The 15,785-nt window shown below is 44.5% G+C and overlaps 1 protein-coding gene across 5 annotated transcripts in view; it reads right to left on the reverse strand.

The window, feature by feature from the left end:
• Nucleotides 1-15,785, reverse strand: part of sema6bb (sema domain, transmembrane domain (TM), and cytoplasmic domain, (semaphorin) 6Bb) — a 547,826-nt gene that overhangs the window by 204,400 nt on the left and 327,641 nt on the right. The gene's annotated exons all lie outside the window — the stretch shown is intronic.

Consider the following 15,785-nt stretch of genomic DNA (forward strand, 5'->3'; position numbering starts at 1 on the left):
TGCAACATTTAAGAGGCATTTGGATGGGTATATGAATAGGAAGGGTTTGGAGGGTTATGGGCCGGGTGCTGGCAGGTGGGACTAGATTGGGTTGGGATATTTGGTCGGCATGGATGGGTTGGACCGAAGGGTCTGTTTCCATGCTGTACATCTCTATGACTCTATGACAAAGACATTAGGTCAGTGGTAAAAGTCTTTTCTCAGCATTGGTCTCTTCTGGAGGTCTTGAGAATGGCCCAATCCAGTAGGTGGATGATGGTGGATAAGCTCAAGCTCCAGCCTCATTTCAGAAACTTGGTTCTGCTTGAGATTGGGTCTGAATCAGGCATGCAGTAGGCGGTGTTAACAGCTGAATGTAGATAATTCTGGCTTTTCCAATGCTCAAGCATTGCAAGAGGGGAGGAAAATTGCACCCTCCCTCTCTAGCCGGCATGTCGTATGGATTTGCTGAGTGACTGCTGAGTGAGTATGTGAGGTAGCTGATGGAGTGAGAACGAACCATGCAGTCACTTCCCAGGTCACATTACCTGTCACTGGTAAATTACAACTGGTCACAGCCAAGGTCTGCTGATATATTCATGTGTCAACTCTCCGCCAAAGGCAGTTATATTTAATACTGGGCATGAAATGTGTTAAACAATATCTGCTGGCTAATGTAGTTCTGTCAAAGTTCTTAGAGTACATTAAACAGTTTTCCCTTTATCAATGGGGAAAATGCCAGTTAATTATTTTGCATTCAGCTGCCAATATGATTTCATGCACAGGTTTTCAATCACCCCCACCCCAATTGCGACATGTATGTATGCACACATGCCAGGACAGGATGAGCTAGGATTCTAAATGAATGAACATTGGCATGTGAAGGATGGCAAAGTGAGTGAGATGGAGGAAAGCAAATCAAAGCTTATAAAACTGATGAATCCGATCAGTGACAGCTTTAGCAGGGGGTTGGGAAGTGGGTGGGGTGGGAGGAACCTGATAGAATTGCAAAAGAAAATACATTCTGATCCCAGCAGTTACAGGCAAGATCAAGTGTATTTGGTGCAAGAAAATATACAGAAGGGTTTTGTTTTTCATCCAGTGATATCCAATCCATCCTAACTCTAATCTTTAAATTGGTTTTCTTTTATTAAGTGGCAGGTAAAATGAGAAGTGCTATTTTACGTCTGTGTCAACTCTTCACTAAAACAGCTATATTAATACTGGATTATAAGTTGCGGACATGTAACTTGTCAAATAATATTTGATGATTGTCAGTGAGGCAAAAGCAGTTCATAATCCCCACATTAAATAATTTTCTGTTTATCAACAGGTAAAATCCTACTTAATTATATTGTGCAACTTTGCCAACAAGAGTCCATCTAGTGTACAGGCTCTCAATTTCACTCACCTTAAGTATCAACTCATTTTTCTTTTTAGGTCATTCATAAAAACACTGATCTGGCAAATGAACCACATCGCACAGTGTATTTTGGCATGGTGTGGTCTCCTGAGCATGCAGCACTATTGACTTGAAGAGTGTTGATGGTCATACTGGGTCAGGACACACAGGAAGGAAGAGGAAAGTTGCCAGATTGAGTATTCTGTTACAACTGGTTTAGATAAATCACTCAATGTACTCAGGAAAACCAGCCTTACTGAGCCTCTGTAATAAAAAAACTAAGTAATTTCACATTGGATGATAGAATCTAGAAATTGTAGGAATGTCAACCAGCCCCCTGGTGACTGCTACTCCTGATCTCCAGGACCCCGCATGCGTGCACCTCACCCTCTCCACCCAACCATTATTCAATTATTCCCCGAGTTGTTGATTGCTCCTTGATACCTGACCCAAACTTCAATTCCCCTGGCTGCTTCCAGTTATTCTCCCTGCCCACATTTAAAGGCACTGATCTCTGCCATGCCCCAAAACCTTGCTATCCTAGATCATGGCACATCATCTGCTCCACTCCACCACTCTGAGACTATGTGTGTAAATGTGGTCCATCATCCAGAGCCCCTCAATTGTAATCATTCACATTCAGGGTAATTATAAAATGTAAATGCTCCCAAATTTAGAAGCTACTATCTCCCAGTTGGTAGCTGGCCTCCATTAGCTCATCCACTGGGAGGTACTTTCATGCAAATAATCTGTGAGTACTGTCAGGCCATTAGAACACAGCCAGAAGCTGATCAGACATACACTTTCCTTTGAGGATGGTGCTCATGTCTAATAACATATTATCCTCTCTACCTGTTTTTTAAGCTACTCCTTCACGAAGGTAAAAATCATTATCATTACCCTGCTGGACAATAGAACTGCTCTCTTATTAGAGAGAGATAGGTTTAGGGTGAGAGGGGAAAGATTTAAAAGGGACCTAAGCAGCAACATTTTCACACAGAGGGCGGTGCATGTATGGAATGAGCTGCCAGAGGAAGTGGTGGAGGCTGGTACAATTACAGCATTTAAAAAGCCTCTGGATAGTATTTGAATAGGAAAGGTTTAGGGGCATATGGGCCAAGTGCTGGCAAATGGGACAAGATTAATTTAGGATATTGATTTAGCATGGACAAGTTGGACCGAAGAGTCTGTTTCCATGCTGTACATCTCTATGACTCTATGACTGATGGTGTTTTAACTAGAGGGTCACCATGCCTCAGGTGAGGGAAAAGCCTGAAAAGGAGGGTCTTTTATGGCAACTACAGCTGGTGCAGAAATTGAACCTATGCTGTTACCATTACTCTGCATTGCAAACCAGCTGTCCAGTCAAATGAGCTAATTGACCCCTTTAATTATAGAATGCCTACAGCGTGGAAGCAGGCCATTCAGCTCAGGTTCACACTAACCCTCCAAACACCATCTCACCCAGACCCATCCCATCCCTGTAGACCCATATTTCCCACAGCCAATCCACCTAGCCTACACATTCCTGGACACTATGGGCACCTCAGCAAGGCCAATCCACCTAACCTGCACATCTTTGGTCTGGGGGATGAAATGGGAGCAAACCCATGGACACATTGGGAGAAAGTGCAAGCTCCACATTGACAATCGCCCAAGGGTGGAATCAAACCTGAGTTCCTGTGCTGCCCTCTAATTCTAGTTTTTTTAGGTTACTTACAGTGTGGAAACAGGCCCTTCGGCCCAACAAGTCCACACCGCCCCGCCGAAGCGCAACCCACCCATACCCCTACATTTACCCCTTACATAACACTACGGGCAATTTAGCGTGGCCAATTTACCTGACCTGCACATCTTTGGACTGTGGGAGGAAACCGGAGCACCCGGAGGAAACCCACGCCTACACGGGGAGAACGTGCAAACTCCACACACTCAGTTGCCTGAGGCGGGAATTGAACCTGGGTCTCTGGCGCTGTGAGGCAGCAGTGCTAACCACTGTGCCACCGTGCCGCCCACTAGCTCTTTGTCTGAACATTTGCTCTGCTGCCCCAATATACCTTTAAGAGATTGGTCACTGCCTCTTTGACAGGATGTGACATATTAGTCCCATGACTTATGTCCAATATACAGCAATAGCAGTAGATATTAGATATACATAGGTTGGAGTTTTTCAAAAATTTTCTGGTGTAGTGTGAATAATCATGAGACAGGTGGGAAAATATGGTGAGACTGAAAATAAATCAGATTCTCGATATCAAGAATAATTGATTTTTCTCCTAAACTTTGAGGCTCAAAATCCCACCAATTACCTTATTTCCAAGTATTTGCATTTTATTAAAGTTCCAATTCACCTGACGTATATGACATTTCCAATTCTCTTCTCCTTCACTGAGAAACAAGACGTTGCAAATTCAAAGGATTGATAAGGTAGCAGGGAGAAGGTGTGGCATTTATCTTTACCGCGTTCGAAGACCATTGAGCATCTTCCTTCACCCTGCTGGGCTTTCCCACTTCACCTGGGCTAAGGTGCTAATCTGGGCTGCAATTGTTGTTCAGGCTGTCTTGGTCCAGTGGCATGACCTCTGTTGGATAAAGGACTATCCTCCACTCCCCTGCTCTTTCCACCAACACCTCCATGTCCCTGTCCATGCACGAAGAGTGCATCTTCCCTTTCCTCTGCTCTGATTACGGAGCTGAAAATGTGTTGCTGGAAAAGCGCAGCAGGTCAGGCAGCATCCAAGGAGCAGGAGAATCGACGTTTCGGGCATGAGCCCTTCTTCAGGATCTCCAGCACCTGCAGTCTTCACTTTCTCCTCTGATTACGGAGGCTTGAGTATAACAGGGAAAGGGGTAATTCCGGCATTGCAGCATCCAAAATGGTGTGTAGCTGAGCTTTAAATGTGACAAGGTGTTGTAGTAGCAAGTATTTCTGAAGTCACACAATTCCCTCGCCTGAGAGCCTGGTTGTTTAATTAAAGGGATGAAGAGTGGAGGATTGTGAAAGAAAGGTTACTCCAAGCCAAGGTGGACCGGGTGCCATTAATCTCATGTGACAAAACACTTTAACTGAAAACCAAAAAATAGTCTCACAGTTAACTCTATTCATACATTGTCTTTTCTTGAAGTAAAGAACTAACATGGGGTAGTATAGTGGTTCAGTGGTTAGCATTACTATCTCACAGCGTCAGGGATCCAGGTTCAATTCCACCTGCAGGCAACTGTCTGTGTGGATTTTGCACATTCTCCCCCTGTCTGTGTGAGTTTCCTCCGAATGCTCTGGTTTCCTCCCACAGTTCAAAGATGCGCAGGTTAGGTGGATTGGCCATGCTAAATTGCCTATAGTGTCTAGGAATGAGAAGGCTTGGTTGGTTAGCCATGGGGATAGTGTAGGGGATTGGGTCTGGGCGGGATGCACTTTGGAAGGTCCGTGTTGACTTGATGTGCCAAATGGCTGCTTCCACACTGTAGGGATTCTTTATTTTTCAACAAATCCTTGGAATCATAAAATCTCTACAGTGTGGAAACAGGCCATTTGGCCCAACAAGTACACACTGACCCTCCGAAGAGTAACCCACCCAGACCTATTCCTCTACCCTATTACTCTACTTTTCCCCAAATTAATGTACCTAGCCTACACATCCCTCAGCAAGTTAGCATGGCCAATTCACCTAACCTGCAAATTTTTGGACTGTGGGAGGAAACCGGAGCACCGAAAGGAAACCCATGCAGACACGGGGAGAATGTGCAAACTCCACACAGACAGTTGCCCGAGGCTGGAAGCAAACTCAGGTCCCTGGCGCTGTGGGGCAGCAGTGTTAACCACTGAGCCATAGTGCCACCTTGTTGTATAATTGTTACATTCTTCCCTTTGACATAAATGTACCAATTTTCACATGCAACTTGATATTCAGGATTGATTGATATCCCCTTGGAATGTCTTACTACATGAAAGATACTGTAGAAATTCATGTTCTTGTTGTTGACTTCTTTTTTCCTCATTCCTCTATTTAGGTGATGCTAAAACACAATTAAAGTAAAATCTTTCAGATGAAATGAATACTAACTTGGCTAACTTTTATTCCCAATTCCTAACTGCCCTGGAGCTGGTAATGGTGAGCTACCATCTTGATTTGCTTCAGCTTTTGGGGCTTAGGGGCTCCCACTGTGATGTTAGGAAGGGAGTTACAGGATTTTGACCCCGCGACAGTGAAGGAAAGGAAATGTAGTTCCATTTTAGGCATAGTATGGAGCTTGCAGTGGAACTTGTGAGTGATGATGTTCCCATGTCCTTTTAGGTGACAAGATGTCAAAGATGCTGTTGAAGAAGCCTTGGAGAGTTGCTCCCTGAATAGTTGCTCGCTCTGATCAGCTAACTCTGCACTGCCCTGTGAATAAAGCTGGGGAGTCCTGACTTGTCCATTTCTAATTGATCATGGACTGGCAAAAGTGGGAAATCTCATCAATAAACTACAAGAGGATGAAATGCATGCTGCAATTTCTAAAGCACATTTAACTACGCACGCACAATGCTTAATATAAACTGTCATTACACTGTCAAATTGCAGAAACCTACAACTCACTCCATTCAAAGTGTGCTGTGTCGAGAAACTGGGGAATAGATTTAGATTGATTCACTGACTGCAAAAACCAATTCAACTTCCTCCGATTTTGTTTCAAAGAAAATTGTTGAGATGACAATATTTGAGAGCTGTGAAGAATTCTGCTTTAATTGACAGCCCACTGAACTACAGTGGTGCAATAAAAGCCTGGTAACATTGAGCTGTGAAATAGGAATGCACAAAAGTGGTGTAATTCTATTCAAGTTAAGAGTAATGGATTTTTTAAAAAAAACTAGAAGCTCTGTCATTTAAAAAGCTTCACTTCTAATTTGTTTTGATATTTCTAATTGCTTCTGCTTTCTATTTTGTGAATTTGGCTGTCTTTTGGGTTATTAAAATGAAAAGCATCAAACTGGCAGAAAGTATGGCAGGAAGATCTATCATCTTTAACAGGAATTTATATTGGAGATTTTCATCCATCTAACGGTCTTTTGAAATAAGCAGTTCCTCTACAGCAGTTTTATTTTCCCTACCTTCATAATTATTTTGCCTTTCTCCCCATGAAATTTTAATATTTACTGACTTTGCTATTATGCCATAAAGAGAGAACTTGTTTGAGTGTGCTGTACACCTACTCTTCTCCGTTGTCACAAAGGTTGTATCACCTTGCAGCTAACATCCGACCCTTCTTGTCGTCGTTGTCCGTGAGGTTGGTACAAGCCTTGACAGTGAGTCTCAGCAAACTATTCTAGCAGGAAGAAAGGCATCAAAGCCCACAAATATATATCAATGACGTGGATGAAGAGTCTTAGTCTTGTAGGAAAAGTGCATGGACAAAGACTAGTGGTGAAGACATCTCAAAGAGACAGCCGAGGGATGTAGATAGGTTAAGAAAGTTTGCAAAAACATGGCAGATAATGTGGAAGAATGTCAGGTTATGCCCTTTGGCAGGAATAGTAGAAGAGCTGAATGTAATTTCAATGGAGAAAGACTGCAGGAAGCTACAGAACAGAAGGATGTAGGGAGTCCTCGCCCATGAATCACAAAAGAAAACTAGTATGAAAAGTTTGTTGGGAAATGGGACTGTTGGCCTTTATTTCATGGAATTCCTACAGTGTGGAAGCAGGCCATTCAGCCCATCGAGTCCATACCACCTGCCGAAAATCTTTCCACCCATATCCATCCCCCACCCTATCCTGATAACCCTGGATTTCCCATGACCAATCCACTTAGTGTGGACACTACAGGCAACTTAATGTGGCCAATCCATCTAACCTGCACATCTTTGGACTGTGGGAGGAAACTGGAGCACCCGGAGGAAACCCACGCAGACACAGGGAGAATGTGCAAATTCCACACAGGCAGTTGCCCGAGGATGGAATCGAACTCGTATCCCTGGTGCTGTGAGGCAGAACTGCTAACCACTGAGCCACCGTGCCTGCCTCTGTTCAGGGCCCCAGAGAGTTTTAAAAGTGAGCAAACCCTCATTGCCTCTGACTGCCTCAATTCAAACTCCCTTTGCCTCATAAGAATGGGAGGTGTTAAAATCAAACCACGCTTTGGCCTGAAGCCACTCCATTCCCAACTGGCACCATTTCATCTCAGTTCACTTTTCAGCTAGCTGGGACTCCTGAACTGGGGACTTCAGTGCTGCGTGCCTTCTGATATACCTTCTAAGTGTTTGGGTTCTTTATGTGCTTATATAGTCTAGAGAGTGAGAGTGAGAGAGTGTGTGTGTGTGAGAGAGACCACCCTTGATCTAATAACAGTCATTTAGAATAGACAAGTTTTAACCCTTTCAGACCCAGATACAAAATGTATCACCATCTGCACCTGAACAGCTGCTGCTTGCTCAGATAGGATGAACAGTAGTCATTAAAATGATTCTGTCAGACACCTATGTTCTTGATGTTTTATGTTCCTGTGGACCAACAGGAGTAGGACTGCTCCCCCCAGCCCATCTTGGACAAATTAAACCTTCCCAGACCCAACGTCCCTTGGCTACTTGTCTCACAGTTCATGGAATCTTTTGTAAAGCTTGGGAGAGATTTTAGGTGAAATAAGCTTGGAAAACAGCAATCCAGCTACCAGGGCCATGGTATTAGAAGCTCTGAAACCAATCAGTTCTTTCCCTTGTCAAAACTTAGTCTTGTAGGAGAAGTAATAACAAACAGATCTAAAGGAGACTATTGGAAACTGAAAGTGCCCAATTTACACCAATTTATCACTAGATGTGATAACAGAAGACAGGGGTAATGATTTGAGTGCTTGGCTTTGGAACATGTTTCCTGTCAGCAGTAACTATTCAGCAATAATCTATTTTGCCTCAAGTTTTCTCTCCTTTTCATTCTAGCCTGCAAAGATATAGCTGGAACAGGTTGTGTGGGCACTGGTTATTCAGCAATCTGTCAAGGTGAAAATGAACATTTCATCATCTGGAGTGATTGGTAGAATTCACAAAGTTATGTCATGGACTGCTACGATTCATGGGTACAATCTGCTGTAAATGGGGAAGGCTATCACAGATGATTAAGTTTTGGAAGGTTTGGGGCTGAGATTCCCTCTCCTTGCCTGCATTCTCTGTCTCTGATATATACTTGCTTTTGAAGGAAGTGACACAATCTTTCATTTGGTGGCACCAGGGGCAGTGAATCGGGGATAGGAGTCAGGGTTGATGTTGAGCCTCCAAACTCATTCAGAGTTTCCTGTAATCCTTCCTTCATCTCCCATGAGAGCACAGCCCAGATGGAAGCTCTCCATTGGTGATTGGTTTTGGTGAGCAAGTGTCAGACATTCCACCTGCTTGGCCAGTCCAACTGTGACAGTTTATTGTTAATTCCACCATTCTGAACTGTACCTTCTTCCCTGGACCTTTACAGCACAGAAACCAGCCCAACTGGTCTATGCTCGTGTTTAGCTTCCTACATCAATACACTACCTCACTTCATCCTATGAGCACGTCCTTCTTTTCTGTTCTTCCTCATGTTCTTATCTGGATTCTAGTATTTTGCGCATTTCTCTGTTTAGTGGTAATACCACATGGTGCACCACAAGCAAAACTCTCATGAACAAACTGGTGTTTGTATTTGGCTCTGGCAGATGTGAACAGTCCTGACTGCTTGAATAAACTGCATCCACTGCAACTGGAGTGTTTGCATTGATTTTAACCTGCTCTCACCTTTACTTCTCCCAAAGGTAAATCCACCACAAGCTGCACTAGTAATTCGTGTGCATTCCCAGGCTGGATTCCCAGGCTGCACTGAATTAGGTGGAATCTGGGCTACCAACTCTCATGTCAGTTTCCTGATTTGGTTGAAGAAATTTCCCCAGCTTTCCTGCTTATGACTGCCACTCTGTCGCCAATCAAGAGAAGTAGAGAAGTCCCAATGTGGGATAGAAGGTGGGTGTCAATCCCAATGCTGCCAATATCCCCACCTCACCCCCGCCCCCACTGACACACACACACACACACACACACACACACACACACACATTGAGGCAACCTCCTAATAGCAGCTCTGTCGTTTTACAATTAAAGAGAGATAGGTAGCTGATGATACAGGTCCAATCAGAAGGTTGGGAGTTCTGGAATCTCAACAATCCTTTCACTAAGGTGGGCATTACTTGAGGCAGGTTGGCAATTGAGAGGGTGTCTCAACATGGGGGCATCCTTAGGGAAGGAAGTCAGAAATTCTGAAAGGCCAAGGAGGGAGCTCTCTTTGGGGCTGTGAGAATTGGCCTTTCTACATGCAATCCCTCCTCAGTGCTATGTAGTTGGTTGGCTGCCCATGTGGCAGGAGCTGTCCCACTGCTGGCAAAGATTAGATTAGATTCCCTACAGTGTGGAAACAGGGCCTTCAGCCCAACCAGTCCACACCGACCCTCCGAAAAGTAACCTACCCTGACCCATTTCTCTCTGACTAATGCACCTAACGCTATGGTCAATTAAGCATGACCAATTCACCTGACCTGTACATCTTTGGACTATGGGAGGAAACCGGAGCACCTGGAGGAAACCCACGCAGACACGGGGAGAATGTGCAAACTTCATACAGACAGTCGCCCGAGGCCGGAATTGAACCTGGGACTCTGGTGCTGTGAGGCAGCAGTGCGAACCATTAAGCCACCATGCTGCCCTGGTGCCAACGATCCCATCTAAATGACCCCTTTTTTGGTGCTTTAATGTGTGTAAAAGGCCATCCACTTCTGTTCAGTGAAAACTTTCTCCTGGTCCCTACCCATTTGAGCCCTACTGTCCTGGTGACAGGAACTCATCATAGAACTATCCCAATGCAGTTCCAGCTCTACTCTCTCCCCCCCCAACCGCCCCCTCCCTCGAGGGATGAGAACATTGGCTGGGGTGTTCTGACCAGACATTCATTATTCAGGTGTAGAGCTGCACATGGGGACCCTGCAGAATCCCCTTTTGGTATACCCAGAAGGAATTGCTCAGGAAATTAAACATTAGACTGTGCCATTTCCCATACGATTGGTGCCATGTGGTTGGAGGGTCCCAACGCAGAGTTCTTCCTCCAGGTGTTAGGTGGCTAGGATTTGGTGGTGGAGGAGGCCCAGTACTGGCATGGAGTGGGAGGGGGATTTGAAGTGGTCGGCCACCGAAAATGGGGTTGTTTGTTGCATGTGTCCCAGAGGTGTTTTCTAAAATGTTCTGTGAGTTGGCGTCCTGTCTCCCCAGTGTAGAGGAGACCATATCGAGAGCAGCAGACAAAGTAGATGAAATGTTTGGATGTGCAGGAAAATCTCTGTCGGAGGTGGAAGATCTTTTGGGGCCTTGGACAGAGGTGAGGGGGGAGGTGTGGGGCGTAGGTTTTGGAGGGTGGGTTGATGGGGGATGTGGACCTAATGAGGGAGTCACAGAGGGAATGGTCACTACAGAATGCTGATAGATGTAGCGATTGAAATATATCTCTGGTGGTTGGGTCTGACTGTAGGTGGCAGAAATGGCAGAGGATGATGCGTTGTATCCGGAGATTGGCGTGGTGGAAGGTGAGGACCCCCAGAGGGGTTCTATTCTGTTTGCGGTTGGAAGTGTCGGGTTGAAGGGCGCAGGTGCAAGAAGTGGAGGAGATACGCTGGAGGGCATTGTTGTCCATGTGGGAGGGGAAATTGTGGTCTTTGAAGTAGAGATGGAGAGATCCAGGAAGTGGTGGGGGGGAGGCGGGGGATGGTCCAAGATGGTTCAGGTGAACTTGAGGTCAGTGTGGAAGGTGTTTGTTAAGTTGATGAACTGTTCCACCTCCTTGAGGGAGCACGGTGTGATGCTGATATAGTCATCAATATAACAGAGGAATGGTGCTGGTATAAATGTGGACTGTTCCAAGTATCTGTTGAAGAGGCAGGCTTAGTTGGGGCCCTTGCAGGTGCCCATGGCTACTCCTTTGGTCTGAAGGAAGTGGGAGGATTCGAAGGAGAAGTTGTTGAGGGCGACGACCAGTTCAGCCAATCGAATGAGTGTGTCAATGCAGGCGTACTGGTTGGGTTGGCAAGAGAGGAAGAAACAGAGGGCTTGGAGGCAAGAGAGGAAGAAACAGAGGGCTTGGCGGGTGTATGTGTACAGGGACTGGATGTGCATGGTGAAGATGAGGCATTGTGCACTGGGGAATCGAAAGTCACAGAGGAGGTAGAGGGCCTGGGCTGTGTCCTGAATGTATGTGGGGAGTTCCTGGACCAAGGAGGACAGGACGGTTCAAAGTATGCGGAGGTACATTCGATGGGGCTAGAGTGTCGACTGAGTTTGTGAATTTTGGAAGCTACCTTCGCTCCAGCCCACACCTGCTCCCCTGCCTCCATTTATCTCTCAGCCATTCCCCCCCATTCCCCCCCCCCCACCCCCCCACCACATTCCTGATGAAGGGGTTATGTCCGAAACATCGACTCTTCTGGTCCTCGGATACTGCCTGACCAGCAGTGCTTTTACAGCGCCACGCTTTTTGACTATTAATCCAGAGATCCAGGTCATGTTCTGGGGACCCGAGTTCAAATTCTGCCATAGCAGATATTAGAATTTGAATTCAATAAAGAATCTGGAATGGAGGGTCAAATGATGACCATGAGTCCATTGTCAATTGTTGGAAAGACCCATCTGTTTCACTAATGTTCTTTAGGGAAGGAAACTGCCATCTTTACCTGATCTGGCCAACATGCGACCTCCAGACCCATAGCAATGTCGTTGTCTCTTAACTGCCCTCTGGGTAATTAGGGATGGTTAATAAATACTGGTCATGTCAGACATGTTCATATCCAGTATTTGAATAAAAAAAGCCGACCCCTTGCCACTCTAACACCTATCCAGCTAGAACCCTACTTACCTGGCACAATACCCCTAACCATCTGATTTTCTACTGAGCTGGCACCATATCACCTACCTAACTGCCATCCTACCTACTTAGACAGGCAGGAGACTGGAAAAACACAACCCTGAAGAAGGGTTACACCGAAATGGCGAGTTCTCCATGTCCTGCTGATGATGCCTTGTTTGTCGTGTTCTTCCAGCCTCCTGCCTGTCTACTTTGGATTCCAGCATCTGCAGTTTTTTTGACCCTACCTACCTGGCAGTCTATCCCTCTATTTACTTTAAGCACTATATACCTGGGACCTTGGGAAAGGGAATGGCCTTGTGGTATGATCAAGATTATTAATAGGCCCCTGTTCTGTATTTGACCTCCCCCTACCACCAGGCAGCAAACCCTCTCACACCCTATCTTTACCCACTTGGCACCCTTTCCCCTTTCTGCAACATCTTATCTCCCTGGGACCCGAAAAGAGGCAATTGCCTAGTGGTATTATCATTAGATTATTAATCCCCGCTCTCCCCCCTCCCCCCTCCACCCCCCCTCCCCCAACCGATAGTTCCATACTTCAAAAGAACTGTTGAATGAGGGTATGCTTCCATCTTTCTGACAGAGACTAGGTCAGAATTTCTGTTCTGTAATGCAATCTGCATGGGTTGCACTCCCCAGAAAATCCAGCCCAATGTGGCCAAGAGTTCTACCAAACTCTCACCATCACCCTTCTTGACTAATGGCTCAATAAATCATTGAAGGGCTGAGCTCTACAGACCAGGAGAACCACAGGTTAGTGTGATGGTGAAATGGTTTGGTTTTGTGCTGATAATTCTCAGCACTAAGTGAACCAATCTCAGTCAGCAATGCATTGCATCTATTACAGTTGGACTCAGTGCCTCATGATAAGTGCCACATCAAGTATTTCAGCTTTGGTTACTAATTTCCTTCTGCATGTACAGTTGACTAATAGGAGCTCCCAAAGGTGTCCTGGACTGAAGAGGCCTGAGACACTAACTGTGAAAGCTCACAAATCAAGAATGCGTCCTTGAGTAAGATGCTGGAGAGTGACCAGTGTCCATGCTGGAGAGTGACCAAGAGCACATCCTGTAAATTTGGACAAGGCTGCAGCTGATGACCCACCATCCATTTTAATGGGAAAAGGTTACAGAGGCTAAGGGATAATTATGCGATATATCCCAGGGTAGGAGTGGGATTCTACATAATGGCTCAACAAAGTGTTAATGTCTTTCAGAACTAGAAAAGAGCAATAACATCGATGGGAATAAATAGCCTGTCACCTTCCTTTTCTTGGCTTACTGAAGTAGAATGGCCAGTTGGGTGATATACCAAAGAGCTGCTTGTCTGTGATATCTAAGCTCAGTTGCAGTTAGGAAAGGAGGGTAGAGATGAAAGATTTTATCTACATGATCATGTTCTTGGTATTTATTTTTGAACATAGTGACTTCATTTCTGAGCAATGTCTAAAACTGTAGGTGTTGTTTCTTTGTAAAGGTTATTAATTTTCCTTTGGTTTGACACTGCTGTCGTTTCACATTATAGGAGATGATTCATTCACTGTAATATACCAAGGTATTAAAGCTGAATATCTTGAATCCAATACCATTCAGTGTTACCCTGAACTTAACAAAAAGCCAGACCAATGGTGGTCTGGATTGCTGTACTGAGCCTGGATGCAACAATTACAATAGGGTCCCAAATGTAGCAAGATGAATATTAAAATATCCCTCAATTATACAGGGGTTTATACATTATTAGATTCTTTTCTGATGGATGCATTGTGTACCTTTTGACTGACATCCAGTGGAAATACTAGTTGATATAGAGGGCCATCCCACTGACCTGTCAGTTTTGGTCATGAATTCAGCCCAGACTAGGAATGTGGAAGCCTTCACTTTTAAAACCAGCCCAATGTACTTTACCACTGTATCCTAATAATGTTAAAGTAATCTCATTAGATCTGAAACTATGGGCAATGACCAGGAAAATCCACTGATCTGAGTGAATCCAATCAGTTACTCAAAATTAGAGCTCACGGAATTAAGTAATGTATTAACCTAGATTGAAACTTGGTTAATAGACAGAAAAAAGAGAGTAGGAAAAAATTAGTTATCTTCAGGACCACAAGTCTTAACTACTGGAAAGCTGTGAGAATAAGTAGCTGGGTTTTATCTGTTTGTAGTCTACATCTATAATTTAACTGAGGGGATCAAATGCAAATTATCAAAAATTGCTGATATAAAGTTAAGCTGTGCAGAGTTTAGAGAGAGGCTGTGAGAATATTCTCACATCAGGGATTCCCTCTCTCATACTAGCTTTAAAAAAATCTTGGTTACAAAAATACTGAGAAGTTAATCATTAAACACCCTTATACATACAGAACAAATTCCAAGTCACTAGTTCAAAATAAAAACTCTAGCATACATTACATTAAAACATATAAAAATCACACACTATGTATCATAACACAAAGATGTTAATGAGGTAGGGCAACTTTAAACTGAAGAGACATTCATTGTATTCCTAAAGGAAATTGGCAGTCAAACCAATATATTTTGGTAAGAAGAAATTCAGGTCAATGGTCATCTCATGAACTTTATGCTTAATACCTGGGTGACTATATTATGAGATTACACACCATAAGTGAAGAAACAAAGATTTGAACCTACAATTGTTAAGCTACATGGTCCAAGAAATATGACTGTCAAGGTTAAGAATAGGCCACAAACAACACTGCAACAGATGTTAGAGATTAGCAAGTATGTACATAAATCAGAAACTTTTCTTGACATCTTGAAGTAAGAGAGGGAATTCAACTAGTTGCAAATGATGGCGATCAGGTCAAGAGAAAAGCAATGGCTTGCAAGCCAAAATAACCTCAAGCAAATTTGACCGACCGAAAATGTGCTACCATTGCTGGTATTGTGGTCCAGTAAGCTGGCCAAAAACACCTAATTTGAACACTGACATGTCACCGCCATAAATGACTTACTAGTATAAGACTGAAGAGAAAGTGAGGGCTGCAGATGCTGGAGGTCAGAGCTGAAAATGTGTTGCTGGAAAAGCGCAGCAGGTCAGGCAGCATCCAAGGAACAGGAGAATCGACGTTTCGGGCATAAGCCCGAAACGTCGATTCTCCTGTTCCTTGGATGCTGCCTGACCTGCTGCGCTAGTATAAGACTGAAGACTAGTTATGCTAGCTTTGCTTGGAAAGAATGCACTTGGATGTCAGGTATTCAGCCAGGGCTCAGATAGCAGTCTGGTGACCACAGATAAATTGAATTAAACACTTTCGTAGAATCCCTACAGAGTGGAAACAGGCCCTACACCCAACAAGTCCATGTAGACCCTCCAAACAGTAACCCATCTGGACCTTACCCTTACCCTGTTTTTACCTCTGACTAATGCACCTAAACCTACACATCCCTGAACACTATGGACAATTTCCCATGGCCAATTCACCTAACCTGCACATCTTTGGACTGTGGGAGGAAACCAGACCACCTGTAGGAAACCCACACA

The sequence above is a fragment of the Chiloscyllium plagiosum genome, chromosome 31 (genome assembly GCF_004010195.1).
Source record: "Chiloscyllium plagiosum isolate BGI_BamShark_2017 chromosome 31, ASM401019v2, whole genome shotgun sequence".
NCBI lineage: Eukaryota > Metazoa > Chordata > Chondrichthyes > Orectolobiformes > Hemiscylliidae > Chiloscyllium > Chiloscyllium plagiosum.